The following is a 14,658-nucleotide window of genomic DNA, read 5'->3' on the forward strand; positions in this document are numbered from 1 at the left end:
GAGATAGAAAGATGTGGCTAGTGGTGGGTCCCATTGGACATGGTGAAACTGTCAGAGGATTATGTTCTACATGCAATGGTTGTTGGGGTGAAAGGTGAGGACCAGGGGGACTCTGTCCCTATTGTGATTGGAGGGAGGGAGAGCAAGAGCAGAGCTGCGGGATATCAAGGAGACCATAGTGAGGGCCTCATCTCTGATGGTGGAGGGGAACCTCCATTCCCCAAAGAATAAGGACAACTCAGATGTTCTGGTATAGAACAAAGGGCGGTCTTCTCTGAGATCTTCGGTTTCACCCCACACTCCAAAGACGTACAGGTTTGTAGGTTAATTGGCTTGGTAAATGTAAAAATTGCCCCTAGTGGGTGTAGGATAGTGTTAATGTGCAGGGATTGCTGGTCAGCGTGGACCCGGTGGGCCAAAGCGCCGGTTTCTGCACTATATCTCCACAGGAAGCAGGATGGGAAGAAGTGCAGTCTAGATAACTGTGGCAGTCAGTAGGTTTATAATAGATAGATGTCAGTCAATAGTCTATTTCCTGCTATGGAGACGGTGAGGTCAAGAAACAGTAGGGAGATGTCGGAGAATTGAATCCAAGTGAATTTGGGTGCAGAATAGAAATTAGTAGTAAAGTTAATGAAGTCAGTGAGTTCTGCATGGGTGCAGGAGGTGGCACTGATTTAGTCGTTAATGTAGTGGAGGTCGAGTTTGGGGATAGGGCCAATGTACACCTGGAACAGGGATTGCTCAACGTTCCAAAACAAAGATTGTTTCATTGAATATGTTCAAAGGACCACTTTGGAAAGAAGGATTTAGTGCCTTCCACAACCTGAGAATCACCCAAAGTATTATAACCATATAACCATATAACCATATAACAATTACAGCACGGAAACAGGCCATCTCGACCCCTCTAGTCCGTGCCGAACACATAATCTCCCCTAGTCCCATATACCTGCGCTCAGACCATAACCCTCCATTCCTTTCCCATCCATATAACTATCCAATTTATTTTTAAATGATAAAAACGAACCTGCCTCCACCACCTTCACTGGAAGCTCATTCCACACAGCTACCACTCTCTGAGTAAAGAAGTCCCCCCTCATGTTACCCCTAAACTTCAGTCCCTTAATTCTCAATTCATGTCCCCTTGTTTGAATCTTCCCTACTCTCAGTGGGAAAAGCTTTTCCACGTCAACTCTGTCTATCCCTCTCATCATTTTAAAAACCTCTATCAAGTCCCCCCTTAACCTTCTGCGCTCCAAAGAATAAAGCCCTAACTTGTTCAACCTTTCTCTGTAACTTAGTTGCTGAAACCCAGGCAACATTCTAGTAAATCTCCTCTGTACTCTCTCTATTTTGTTGACATCCTTCCTATAATTAGGCGACCAAAATTATACAGCCAAAGAAGCACTTAAAGTGTTGTCACTGTTCCAATGCCATAAACAAAGCAGGTAATTTATGTACAGCCAGGTCCCACAGACAGCAATATGATAATAACCAGATATTTGTTTTCTTTGGGTGATAATTAAATATTGCCGGTGTCTCTTCAGATAACTGCAATGCTCACCTTCCAAGTATTGCCATGGAATTGCTTCAAGCCATAAAGGGTGCAGATAAGATTTGAGGATTTCCTGGATTCAAGGGCCTGAGCTCCAGGGAGAGGTTGTGCAGGCTAGGACTTTGTTTCTTGGAGTGCAAGAGGATAAAGGATGATCATATAGAGGTGTACAAGATCATGACAGGAATAGATTGAGTAAGTGCACAGCCTTTTGCCGAGAGTAGGGGAATCAATAAACAAGAGGACATAACTTTAAGGTGAGGGGGGAAAGATTTAATAGGAACCCGCTAGTGATAAGGTTATAGGTCATAACTGATAGGAGTAGAATTAGGCCATTCGGCCCATCAAGTCTACACCATTCAATCATGGCTGATCTATCTCTCCTTCCTAACCCCATTCTCCTGCCTTCTCCGCATAACCTCCGACACCTATACATTAAAAATCTATCTATCTCTGCCTTAAAATTATCCACTATCTTGGCCTCCACAGCCTTCTGTGGCAAATAATTCTACAGATTCATCATCCTCTGACTAAAGAAATTTATCTTCATCTACTTCCTAAATGAACGTCCTTTAATTCTAAGGCTATGACCTCTAGTCTGAGACTCTCCCACTAGTGTAAACATCCTCTCCACATCCACTCTATCCAAGCCTTTCACTATTCTGTCTGTTTCAATGAGGTCGCCCCTCATTCTTCTAAACGTCAGCGAGTACAGGCCCAGTGCCGACAAACGCTGATCATGGGTTAACCCACTCATTCCGGGGATCATTCTTGTAAACCTCATCTGGACCCTCTCCAGAGTCAGCACATCCTTCCTCAGATATGGTGCCCAAAATTGCTCACAATGCTCCAAATGCGGCCTTACCAGCACCTTATAGATTCTCAACATTATATCACTGTTTTTGTATACAAGCCTCTTGAAATAAATGCTAGCATTGAGTTTGCTTTTGTCGACTTGCAGTTTAACTTTTTGGGAATCCTGCACCATCACTCCCAAGTCCCTTTGCACCTCCGATTTCTGGATTCTCTCCCATTTAGAAAATAGTCTGCGCCTTTATTCCTACTACCAAAACTCAACACTTTGCTACACCATATTCCATCTGCCACTTCTCTGCCCATTTCCCCAACATGTCCAAGTCCTTCTGCAGAATCCCTACTTTCTCTACACTACCTGCCCTTCTAACTATTTTCGTAACATCCGCAAATTTGGCCACAAAGACTTCAATCCCCTCATCCAAATCATGGTATATGGAACAAGGTGCCGGATGAGGCACTGTAGTTGACGCAGTTACTTATCATAAGGTTTAAAAAACTAACTTTTGGACAGGTACTCGGACAGATAGGTTCAGAGGGTTATGGGCCAAGCGCAGGCAGGTGGAAGGAGGTAAATAGTGCATGCTGGTCAGTGTAAGCAAATTGGGCCGAAGGGCCTATTTCCACGCTGTATGAGTATGAATGTACCTGAGCGAACAATTTTGTTATTAAAACAGAAAATTCTGGAAATAAACAGCAGGTCGGATAGCATCTGCAGAGAGAGAAATGGAACATAAGTTAATCGGATCTCTTGATATTGTACAGAAATCTCTTTACTGCAATGAGAAGCTGTGTGAACCGTATGACCGAGAATCAAGTGTTACTACTGAGCCATATAGCTGGCTCATACATTGCTGCTGGGTTAACAATATCAAAACTAATGCACACAGACAGCATTTACCTAGTCCCTGCCTTCACCACAGTGACATACTAAAAATAAAACTTGAGGGAAGAAACAGAGTTCAAATTACAGAAAGCGGCTTGCATGTCACTAAGTCAAATTTATGTTTCATGGGCAATATTTAAGGATGGCATTGATTTCATCAAAATTTGCTTTCCGTGGGCTGAAACTACCTATTTGCACAAATTTTATTGACTCCTTTCATTCAGCTCCTGGCTTTTATTCCCAACGTATGGCAAACCACATTTTTCTACTGCCAATTAGCCTCGGTGGAGTTTGGTTTCATCATGTTTGAGGTGGCTGGGCAAGAAATTGGGCAAAAAACACATTCTTAAATGGAAGTATATTTTATACGTATATATTAGTTGGGCAAAATGAAATGCTTAGTTATCCACAGGAAATATATACTGTGTAGTTTTATTCTGAGAAATTTTTATCTTTGTGAGATGTATAGGTAATTTTATTTCGAAGTCACATGAGTGACTATGTGAAGAGCCCGCCAGCCCGCATGCGGGTCAATACGTCGACACATGGCGCGGGAATCTGAGCAGTTCGAAACTGCTCTAGCAGGTAAGCCAATTTTGTTTTCAGGTACGGGCCACTGCGGTACAGCGGGCCCGGAGTAGCTGACGGGCGCAGCCTGTGCAGCTGCCGCCATTTATGGTTTTATCTGTTTAAGTGTTTCACACACAGATTGGGTTACTGCATGAAACCACATAGCTTTGAAGGCTTCACGTAATCACTCACGTGATTTCGAAATAGAATAGAAAGATTAAACGAGAACTTACCGTTTGAAGTTTGATCTTTATTTTATGAGAAGTTGAAGTGAGGGAATACGTGCCCTCCACTCCCAACCCTCATTCTCATAAAAGATCAACCGGTAACTCTAGGCTCGTTAATCTTTCTTTAGTTTAAGTTCTGCCACTGGTCTGTGGTTTCATACAGTTGCTCTGAAGATTGACGCGCATGCGGGCTGGCGGGCTCTTCACGTATTCCCTCACTTCAACTTCTCATAAAATAAAGATCAAACTTCAAACAGTAAGTTCTCGTTTAATCTTTCTATTAATTGCTGGTGTAAGTCATATTCCTTGCTCAAGGACAGAACAAATGTAACCACAATTTAGTTTAGTTTAATTTAGTTTAGAGATACAGCGCAGAAACAGCCCCTTTGGCCCACCGGCGATACCCGCACACTAACACTATCCTACGCACACTAGGGATAATTTACAATTATACCACGCCAACTAACCTACAAACCTGTATGTCTTTGGAGTGTGGGAGGAAACCGGAGAAAATCCCCGCAGGTCACTGGGAGAACGTACAAACTTCATACAGACAACCACCCGTAATCAGGATGGAACCCGGGTCTTTGACTGTAAGGCCAGGGCCGGATTTACGTATAAGCTAGACAAGCTTAAGCTTAGGGCCTCGAGATCTAGGGAGGCCTCGGCCCGCTCCACCAAGGTGTATAAAACTTTTGACATAGGGGAGTTGTTACAAACCCTACCATCGGTGGCGCTGTGCTTGCGATTCCGGAGGCTTTGGTGGTGTGGGGGTGGGGGGGATGAAAATGCAGGTGAGGTTTATATTCATTGTGGAGAGGACCTCCTAGTCTTTGTCTGTCGACCCTGGCCACTCCACTGCCCTCCAGCAGCCCACAGCCATCGCCTTACCTGCAGCCTGGACTCAGCACTGGGCCTGAAGCTTTCACGCTGCAGACTCCAACTCCCCATAGTTTGAATGCGCTGGGTCCTAGTACTAGTCCCCTAACCCTGGTAACCTCAGTGGCTGTTCCACTGGTTCTTCCCCATTCCCCTCAAACCATGTGACTCCTGCTCTTCCCCACCCGCACTACAGTCCTCATACCCCCCTACCCCCTGACCACCCACCATCCCCCCACCAGACATCGCCTCGGCCTCAGTCCACTCACCTGCCTTCCTCCGGCCCCAACCCCCATCCCTGCCGTGTGTTCACCATCCCCCCTGACCTCCCCCTCCCAGATACTGAATGGTCTGTCCTCAGCAGAGGCCACACCTTTGTCCCCCTCCATCCCCACCTCAATGAGTTCTGCGCTTGCCGCGATTTGGAGCTCTTCTTCCGTTGCCTCCACCTCACATCGTTCTTCCATGGGAACAAGTTCTCACCCCCTTTTCCCGTTTCCAACAGACCCCCTCCTCTTGGACCCCCCTCATGGCCATTGGTACAATGAAATTTGGGGGTCACCATCCGACGTCGGAACGGGAGAACATTCTCAGCTGCTTGGACTTCCGAATCGGCCACTTCCTACCGGAGATCGCGGCTCCCGAAGTCCACAGGCTGAGCTTGGCGGAGATTCACACGGGCGGCCCTCGGCAAATGGATCCCAGGGCTCCGCGATATTGAAATCAACGCAGCCTGAGGCTGGGAGCTCCGCAAACCACAGCTCCATTATGTTAAAGCAGCAGGCCCAACACTCCAGAACTTCAAACGGCGATCCAGGTAAGGCATCGCCCGCTCTGCGGTGAATCCAATATGTATTTTAAAACCAACTGTTTAATGACAACATACAGTAGGATCTAAAAGTGTCACTCTCACTGTCGGGTAGTCATGGTCCTCAGATGGAGTCACAGATGGAGTAGCAGGACACCAGATGCCTGTGGCAGGGGCTACGGACTGTAACCAACTACCGGAGCACCCCACCCTCAACCAGAAGTGCCGGCACCTCCCTAGCTGATGAGCTGAACTCCTACTATGCTCGTTTCGAGTCGGGCAACATCACCCCAGGTTTACCGGCTAACAACAACACCACCAGCGTGCTGGCTAACGAAGCTGAAGGGAGGTCCATCGCTGGGGATGTGCACACATTCTCTTGTCCAAGCACGACATGAGGAGGGCTCTGACACGGGTGAATATGAGGAAAGCTGTAGGCCCAGATGGCATCTCGGGGCGAGTACTTAAGTCTTGTGCTACGCAGCTAGCTCCGGTGCTCACTACAATATTCTACCTCTCCCTGGCCAAGTCCGTGATCCCTCCCTGCTTCAAAAGATCCATCATTGTACCTGTACCAAATAATGCCTCCCCAGCCTGTCTGAATGACTACCGTCCAGTGGCCCTCACCTCGGTAGTCATGAAATGCTTTGAGAGGCTAGTCAAGAAACACATCTGTGCCTTCCTCCCTCGTAACATGGACCCGCTACAATTCACATACCGTCTGAACAGATCCACGGACGATGCGGTCTCCCAGGTTCTGCACACCGCTCTCTCTCACCTTGACAGCCAGAAGGGGGGCTACGTGAGGATGCTGTTCATAGACTTCAGTTCAGCCTTCAATACGATAGTCCCCACCAGACTGGCCGAGAAGCTGCTTGAATTGGGGCTCAACACCCCCGTGTGTGCCTGGGTCCTGGACTTTCTCACCACCAGGCCCCAGGTAGTCAAGATGGGAGGAAATACATCAAAGTCCCTCATCCTTAGCACAGGATCCCCCCAGGGGTGCGTCCTCAGCCCCCTACTGTACTCCCTGTACACACATGACTGTGGCTAGGTTCAGCTCCAACTCTATAATCAAGTTTGCTGATGACACTGTGGTGGTGGGCCTGATCTCAGATAACGATGAGAAGGCCAACCGGGAGGAGGTGGCTGATCTGGCACTCTGGTGTCAGGACAACAGCCTCTTCTTGAATGTCAAAAAAACTAAGGAGCTGATCGTGGACTTTAGGAGGGCACATCATCCGAGGACGTACACACCATTGAAGATAAATGGGTGTATGGATAGGGTGAGCTGCTTTAAATACCTGGGAGTCCACATCTCAGAGGATCTGACATGGACATCACACGCTGCAGCACAATTTACTGTTGTGTGATGTATTTTTTAAATTGCTGATTTTCCTCCCACAAATATGTAATATGTGAATATGTGATTCTGTTCCATTCTGTTTTGTAGTTTTTGTTTTTGCACAATCTGCAAGCATTGGCACTGGTGAGTGCTGCAGCGTGTGATGTCCATGTCAGATCCTCTGAGATGTGGGCTCCCAGGTATTTAAAGCAGCTCACCCTATCCATACTCCCATTTATCTTCAATGGTGTGTACGTCCTCGGATGATGTGCCCTCCTAAAGTCCACGATCAGCTCCTTAGTTTTTTTGACATTCAAGAAGAGGCTGTTGTCCTGACACCAGAGTGCCAGATCAGCCACCTCCTCCCGGTTGGCTGATCTTTTGATGTATAGTTCCTGCAGTTCCACCAGTAAGGCAAGGCAGTACCACCTCAAGCAATTGTGGAAATTCACAGTGTCTCTGAGGATCCTCCAGTGCTTCTACTCAGCGGCTGTGGAAAGCATCTTGTCCGGAAACATCACAATTTGGTTTGGGAATTGCTCTGCCCAGGACAAGAAGGCTCTGCAAAGAGTAGGGCGTTCGGTTGAACGCACTATGGGAACTACACTCGCCCCCTTGCAGGAACTATACATCAAAAGGTGCAACTCCAGGGCCAACAAGATCATGGGGGACCCCTTCCACCCCAGCAACAGACTGTTCCAGCTGCTATGGTCAGGCAAACGCCTCTGTTGCCATGCTGTGAAAACGGAGAGGATGAGAAGGAGTTTCTTCCCACAGGCCAATAGGACTGTAAACTCCTATCTCACCAGGGACTAACTTTACTGTACCAATTTACTGTTGTGTGATGTATTTTTTAAATTGCTGATTTTCCTCCCACAAATATGTAATATGTGAATATGTGATTCTGTTCCATTCTGTTTTGTAGCTTTCGTTTTTGCACAATCCGCAAGCATTGCCACTTTTCATACAATATACAATACAATACAATACGGTTTATTTGTCACATTGCACATAAAGTGCAAGTGAAATGAATATGTCAGCAGCGGTACAATGATAAAGAACACACACAAAAACACAATAAAAATTTAACATAAACATCCACCACAGCATTCATCACTGTGGTGGAAGGCACACAATTTGGTCAGTCCTCCTCCATTTTCCCCCGTGGTCAGGACCTCAACCCTCCGCAGCCGTTGCTGCGGGCGTCCAGATGGTAAAAGGACAAGGTACTAGTCCAGGTAAGTCCAGGATCGGCTCTTCTCCACCGGAGACCGCGGCTTTAAGTTGGTGTAGGCCGCAGGCCGGCGGTCGAGATTTAAAGTTTAAAGTTTCCGCCGCGCCGCAGCCAGAAGCACCACAGACCGCAGGGCCGGCGGTCGAAGCTCCCCTTCAGGGGTGATGGTAAGTCGCCACCGCGCCCGTGGTAGAAGTTGGCCGCGGGCCGGAAGTGATGGCTTCTTCTTCCCCCGGGTCCCCCACGAGGGATCCTGGGCTGTAGACGCCGCGCCAGCTGGAGCTGTGCAGACCGCGGCTTCAGGCTGCCGGCTGCCCCGGGCCAGCGAAACGGAGCGCTCCCTTCCAGCGAGCCCCAGCGAGGGCTCACCCGCTCCACGCCGAGAGTCCACGCTGCGCCCGCCGCTGAAGCCCCGGGCGCGTCTCCGGGAAAGGCCGCGCCGATCCTTGCTGTTAGGCCACGGGGGAGGCGACCTGGAAAAAGTCGCCTCTCCATGGAGGAGGCGGCCGAAACGGTTTCCCCATCACCCCCCCACACCACCCCCCACACAAAACACACAAAGAAACATTAAAAACATACTTTAAAACATACTAAAAAAATTTTAAAAAGTTGAAAAAACTAACGCGCTGCTGACAGGGCTGCCGCCATTGCAGCGCCCCCACCGATAGTTTCACTGCACATCGCGTATGCGTATGTGATGAATAAACCTGACTTGACTTGACTTGACTTGACTAGTCGTGGGGATGGGGGATTGGGAGGGGGGGCGGGGCACTCACAAGTGAAATAGCTTAGGGCCTCTCTTCATCTTAATCCAGCCCTGTGTAAGGCATCAATTGTATCGCAGCACCACGGTGCCACCCACTTTAAGCATTAATCATAGTCATAGAGTGATACAGTGAGGAAACAGGCCCTTCGGCCCAACTTGCCCACACCGGCCAACATGTCCCAGCTACACTAGTCCCACTTGCCTGCACTTTGCTCATAACCCTCCAAACCTGTCCTATCCATGTACCTGTCTAACTGTTTCTTAAACGTTGAGATAGTCCCAGCCTCAACTACCTCCTCTGGCAGTTTGTTCTACACACCCACCACCCATTGTGTGAAAAGGTTACCCCCTCAGTTTCCTATTAATAACAATAAATTCCAATGTTCTTTTTATTTGGTCCTAATAGAACCAAACAAACATTTTATTTTCTCCTTACATTGGCTGCTAAGGTTTCTACATCAGAGAATCTGAAATGATCAAGGCCTTGTCCCAGCTGTTGCATCCATCAGTAACAAATTAGGTAGGAAAAGATACTAGACCAAGTTCCAAGGAAGGTTTAGGTTTCAACCACCAGTCACTCCTTTCTGAATTTACAAACAATTTAACTGGGGTAAACTAATGTTGTTATTAAAATGGTCAGAGTAATGAGTCATTCAGCTCTTCAGCTCAGCTTGTCCACGCTGAACAACATGCCTCATCTACAACAGTCCCACCTGCCTGTATTTGGCCCATATCTATCTAAACCTTTCTTATCCATGTCCCTGTCCACATGTCTTTAAATGTTGTTATAATATCTGCCTCAACTGCCTCCTCAGGCAGCTCATTCCATATACCCAGCACTCTCTGTGTGAAATAGTTGCCCCTCAAATTCCTATTAAATCTTTCCCCTCTCACGTTAAAACTATGTCCTCTGGTTCTTGTTCCTCCACTTTGGGTAAAAGGCTGTGCATCTACCCTATCTATTCCCCTCATGGTCTTATACACCTCTACAAGATCATCTCTCATCTTCCTACGTTTCAAGGAATACAGTCCTATCCTGCCCAACACCAACTTGATTAAAATCAAACTTGATAAACTTAAATCCTAGTTTAGAAAAGTAGCTTTCTGATCAATTTGATTACCCTGCCACAAAATCAATGGCAATTGATTTTCTCTCAGAGGGGCATTCAGCACGGTTAGTACAAACTGGTAGTTAAACAGCTTATCATCTGTAGTTGGAAAGTTACTGAGAGTGATAGTCAGCATGGTTTTGTACATGGGAGATCTTTAGACATTAGAGATACAGCGTGGATACAAGCCCTTCGTCACATAGAGTCCGCGCCGACCAATGATCACCCCGTACACACTAGGGACAATTTACAGAAGCCAATTAACCTGCAAACCTGTGCGTCTTTGGAGTGTGGGAGGAATGCAGAACACCCGGAGAAAACCCACGTGGTCACAGGGAGAACATACTAACTCTGTGCAGGCAACGCCCGTAGTCAGGATAGGACCCGGGTCTCTGGCGCTGTAAGGCAGCAGTTCTACCGCTGCGCCACTGTGCACCAATGTCCATTGTCATGAAGAAGGTTCCTCATGCAGAAATTCAATACTGGGGACAGTTAAAATTTGATTCCCAGGACAACAAAATAAACGTGTGATACCATATTAAATATTTAGACAGGATGTTACAAATTATAATGAGAGAAATGTTTGCAAACAGTCTTCTTTTCCAAGAACTGCTGTGTGACTAGAAGCTTTTATTTACTAAAAACTCAAAAAATATATATTAGATGTTGCTGCCAACAGCAAAGTTGATAATATATTGTTCATCCCTAATTGACTTGAAATGTAAGCAATGGGGTCTTCCCCAATTGAGTTTGTTGTGGTTTTCCAAAGTTTTTATACAGAGTTGAAAAGGTTCCCTCCTCCGGAATATTTTCACAATTGTCTACATCATCAGCAAATAATTTATGTTAGAAGAGTTCAATCCAGCAAATTCACACACATGTAGCAACAAAGAATGCAGATGCTGGTTAATACACAAAAAGACACAAAGTGCTGGAGTAACTCAGCAGGTAGTTACTTCAACACTCTGTGTCCTTTTGTATATTCACACGCTTATTGAATCGTAGTTAAACAACGTGGAAACAGGCCCTTCAGGCCAACTTGCCTATGCTGACCAACATGCCCAATCTACACTAGTCCCAAATGCCTGCTTTTGTCTCATATCCCTCTACACCTACCCTTATCCATGTACCAGTCTAAATGATTCTTAAACGTAGCGATACTACCTCCTCCAGCAGCTCGTTCCATACACCCACCACCCTTTGTGTAAAAGATTTACCCCTCAGGTTCCTATTAAAACTTTTCCCCCTCACCTTAAACCTATGTCCTCTGGTTCTTGATTCCCCCACTCTGGGCAAAAGACACTATGCATTTACCTGATCTATACCTCTCATGATTTTGTACACCTCTATAAGATCAGCCCTCATCCTGCGCACCAAGGAATAAACCCCTAGGCTGCTTCACCTCTTCCTATAGCTCAGTTCCTTGAGTCCTAGCAACATCCTGATAAATCTTCTCTGAACCTTTTCAGAGCTTGACAGCATCTTTCCTGACAAAAACTCAACACGATACTCTGATTGCTCTCCTAAAATGTAGGGACTGCAGAAAGTGGTAATCATGTCCTTTTCAAAGCAGACACTTGATGACTTTCGAAGAAGGGTCCCATCTCAAAATGTCACCTGTCCATTCCCTCCCCAAATGCTGCCTGACCCTTTGGGTTCCTCTAGCAGTTTGTGTTTTGCTCAAGATTCCAGCATCTGCAGTTCCTTGTGTCTCCACATGATGACCAACTAGTTTTGTTACAAACCAATGTCTAGAAAAATGAGTTAATTTAAATGCTGCAAAATGCAGTCATGTGCTTTTAAATGAATTGTGCTAATTGTAGTTTGAATCACACTGTAAATACTAGAATAGCATTAATTATAATTTTTGAAAGATTGAATGCAGTAAAACACTAAAATCCTTTTATTTTAAGCCTGAAGTTTATAATAATTTAACTTTTGATGGTTTCAATACAATTAAATGATATTTGATTGCTTCTGAGCATTTTCCAAGTTGAAACTATGGTTTAGAGAGACAATTGTCAAAGCTTATTCCCAGCAATCTTGTATGTAGGACTCTTGCACTCTCCTGCTGCTCCTTCCTACACTTCCTTGGATGGGAAGTTCTAAATGGTCAATCCTCAAGTACAAAAACTACTTAAATTTGCTGCTGACCAGAAAATCCAATCAAATGCACTTAATTGTTAAATAAATTAACAATTATTTAATTGTTATAGAAACATAGAAAATAGGTGCAGGAGTAGGCCATTCGGCCCTACGAGCCTGCACCGCCATTCAATATGATCATGGCTGATTGTAGCGATGTCTAACTCGTCTTTTTTTAAAGCGCATTTATTTGCCCTGCTTTGATCACATTTATTTACTGCAATTAATTGAATTGCAGAAATCCTAGAAATAACTCATTGTCAATGAAATCCATTATTTATAGATTTTAATAATCGGTTTGTTGAAAATCAAAATTAGAGACTGCATCAACATTTCTGCCAGTTGTGCATGGATCAGTTTTCAGAATTATTTTCATCCACAGAAGAAGTTGCAAGTTATGGTTATAAATGCCTTATGTACACATAGATCAATATGCATATGTTATTCTGACTAGTTACAGCTTCACCATGACCCAAGCGAATTGATTAATGAAGGTAGCTCAGGGCATTAACAAAACAACAACACGAGAGAGCTTTGTTTTGATTGCAATACGGTATCATTAAATAATGTATGATAATTAATCCAGTCACTGAGGTAAAAAAAAAGAACATTTGGAAGCTCATTATTTCAAATGAAATAGTTTCACCCTCACGGGGTGAGCAGTGGTTAACCTCTACCTCATGCATAATCATGAGTTTCAAAACAAAACACCTTTAACAAAATATATAATTTATTGAGGGGGAAAAAAATATTAAACTGTCTTTATTATGCACTCAGCTACCAATATGAATTTACAACAATAATCACAGTCACACTCATAAACCACAGAAACAGGGACATCAGCCCACTGAATCTATCATCAAACGCCCCTTAACCTAATCCTACACTTTCGTTCCACATTTACTGAAAACAATCCACAGTTGCAAAGGCTACTTTTCTGTACCTACTTTTGTTGAATTGAGCTTGATCGTAGTTATGTATAGTGTTATCTGATTTCATAGAAACATAGAAAATAGGTGCAGGAGTAGGCCATTCGGCCCTTCGAGCCTGCACCGCCATTCAATATGATCATGGCTGATCATCCAACTCAGTATCCTGTACCTGCCTTCTCTCCATACCCCCTGATCCCTTTAGCCACAAGGGCCACATCTAACTCCCTCTTAAATATAGCCAATGAACTGGCCTCAACTACCTTCTGTGGCAGAGAATTCCACTCTCTGTGTAAAAAATGATTTTCTCATCTCGGTCCTAAAAGACTTCCCCGTTATCCTTAAACTGTGACCCCTTGTTCTGGACTTCCCCAACATCGGGAATAATCTTCCTGCATCTAGCCTGTCCAACCCCTTAAGAATTTTGTAAGTTTCTATAAGATACCCCCTCAATCTTCTACATTCTCACGAGTACATATAACATATAACAATTACAGCACGGAAACAGGCCATCTCGGCCCTACAAGTCCGCGCCGAACAATTTTTTTCCCTTAGTCCCACCTGCCTGCACTCATACCATAACCCTCCATTCCCTTCTCATCCATATGCCTATCCAATTTATTCTTAAATGATACCAACGAACCTGCCGCCACCACTTCCACTGGAAGCTCATTCCACACCGCTACCACTCTCTGAGTAAAGAAGTTCCCCCTCATGTTACCCCTAAACTTCTGTCCCTTAATTCTGAAGTCATGTCCTCTTGTTTGAATCTTCCCTATTCTCAAAGGGAAAAGCTTGATCACATCAACTCTGTCTATCCCTCTCATCATTTTAAAGACCTCTATCAAGTCCCCCCTTAACCTTCTGCGCTCCAGAGAATAAAGACCTAACTTATTCAACCTATCTCTGTAACTTAGTTGTTGAAACCCAGGCAACAAGCCGAGTCTATCCAGCCTTTTTCATATGAAAGTCCTGACATCCCAGGAATCAGTCTGGTGAACCTTCTCTGTACTCCCTCTATAGCAAGAATGTCCTTCCTCAGATTAGGAGACCTAAACTGTACGTAATACCCCAGGTGTGGTCTCACCAAGACCCTGTACAACTGCAGTAGAACCTCCCTGCTCCTATACTCAAATCCTTTTGCTATGAATGCTAACATACCATTCGCTTTCTTCACTGCCTGCTGCACCTGCATGCCTACTTTCAATGACTGGTGTACCATGACACCCAGGTCTCGTTGCATCTCATTGGAATGCAAACAAAACAAAGCTTTTCAGTGTACCACAGTAGATGTGATAATAATAAATCTAAAATTAAACCTGCTTTGATGGTGTCAACACAGCAGTGATAGTGGATTTCTGTATTGCCAAGTCACTTATTGGGTTCCTT

Source organism: Amblyraja radiata, chromosome 1 (genome assembly GCF_010909765.2).
Source record: "Amblyraja radiata isolate CabotCenter1 chromosome 1, sAmbRad1.1.pri, whole genome shotgun sequence".
Lineage (NCBI taxonomy): Eukaryota > Metazoa > Chordata > Chondrichthyes > Rajiformes > Rajidae > Amblyraja > Amblyraja radiata.